Source organism: Sinocyclocheilus rhinocerous, unplaced genomic scaffold (genome assembly GCF_001515625.1).
Source record: "Sinocyclocheilus rhinocerous isolate Xijiao unplaced genomic scaffold, SAMN03320098_v1.1 scaffold212, whole genome shotgun sequence".
Lineage (NCBI taxonomy): Eukaryota > Metazoa > Chordata > Actinopteri > Cypriniformes > Cyprinidae > Sinocyclocheilus > Sinocyclocheilus rhinocerous.
This window is the reverse complement of record NW_015638742.1, coordinates 277062-278526: the sequence shown is the minus strand read 5'-3', so window position 1 is coordinate 278526 and position 1465 is coordinate 277062. Positions and strand designations below refer to the sequence as shown.

At 38.1% G+C, this 1465-nt stretch overlaps 1 protein-coding gene across 2 annotated transcripts in view; it reads right to left on the bottom strand.

Moving 5' to 3' along the window:
* The window catches only part of LOC107749977 (volume-regulated anion channel subunit LRRC8D-like), a 23394-nt gene that overhangs the window by 3594 nt on the left and 18335 nt on the right, over nucleotides 1-1465 (bottom strand). The window lies entirely within an intron of this gene.

Genomic DNA, 1465 nt, shown 5'->3' with positions numbered 1-1465 from the left:
CTAAAGTCTCAAATCCAAAGAGATATTCCTTATAAAAGTTAAGAGCCAACCACGCCTACCTATAATGGCTCAATCTAACACGCCCCCACATGTCTACGTCACGATGTGCGAAGCAATCACAACACACTGGATAGCTGGCCAATCACAGCACACCTCGCATTTTAGACTGATGAGCTTTGTAAAAATCGACGCGTTTCATAAAGGCGGAGCATAGAGGAGAAACAGTAATGTACAGTATGTGGAAAATAATGTGTTTTTTGAACCTTAAATCGCATAAACATTTCATTACACCAAATACACAAAATAATGTTCATAAGGATAAAGAACGGCATTGGTTTTGTACATTTAATTTTTGTTTAACATTATTAATAAAAATAATGTTGTTCAATTAGCATGCTTTTGCGTTTTGCTTTGGTACCGAAATTGGTACCGAGAACCATGGATTTTCATTGGTATTGGTATCGAATACTGAAAATATTTATTTAATCCCCTGCTGATTTTGTAAGTTTGCCCACTTACAAAGATATGAAGGATCTATAATTTTTATGGTAGGTTTATTTTACCAGATAGAGACAGAATATCAACCAAAAAATACAGAAAAAAACACATTATATAAACGTTAGAAATTGATTTGCATTTCAGTGAGTGAAATAAGTAATTGATCCCCTACCAACCAGCAAGAATTCTGCCTCCCACAGGCTGGTTATGTTCCCATGTGGAACACAAATTAGCCTAGTCCTGCCACTTTAAGAAGTTACTCCTAATGTCAGTTCGTTAGGTGTATGAGACACCTGTCCACACAATCTGTATCTTCCATTCCAACCTCTCTCCCACCACCATGGGCAAGAACAAAGAGCTGTCAAAGGATGTCAGAGATATATACCGGTTTGAAAGTGACAACCGGTATCATGTTGTTCCATGATATGGATTTTGCTATACCGTGGATACCGTTATATATTCATGAATTCAAATTTTGCATTTATATACTTTTGTTCGATTTGGTACGCTTTGCAAATTTTAACACAAATGACGATAAAGAGTCGAGGCTGAACGTTTTTGTCCTCTGTGTGCAACGCCGTACTACACAGGCATTAGTTATCAAACACATAGAGCATCGTAACAGACTAAATTAATAAAGCACAAATCGCCTACTCCAGTGGTTCCCAAACTGGGGGGTGAGGCAAGGCTGAGGGATAGTGTACAGTCAGCAGATTATTTTGCTAAATAAACCTCTGCCGGGTGATAAAGACTACACTACGTAATTTTCCCGCTTATGCGGCCACTTGTCTGATAAGTAAATAATTGAGCGCAAAATATTAATTTGACAATTACCTCAACATGACTCGCAGTACCTGCTTGAGCGCTCCATTATTAGTTGTAGCAGTTGTGGTTGTATCAATAACAGACCACTAGATGGCGCGATTGAAGAATCAGAGTTGTATTGCAGGCAGCCATGTAGAAATAT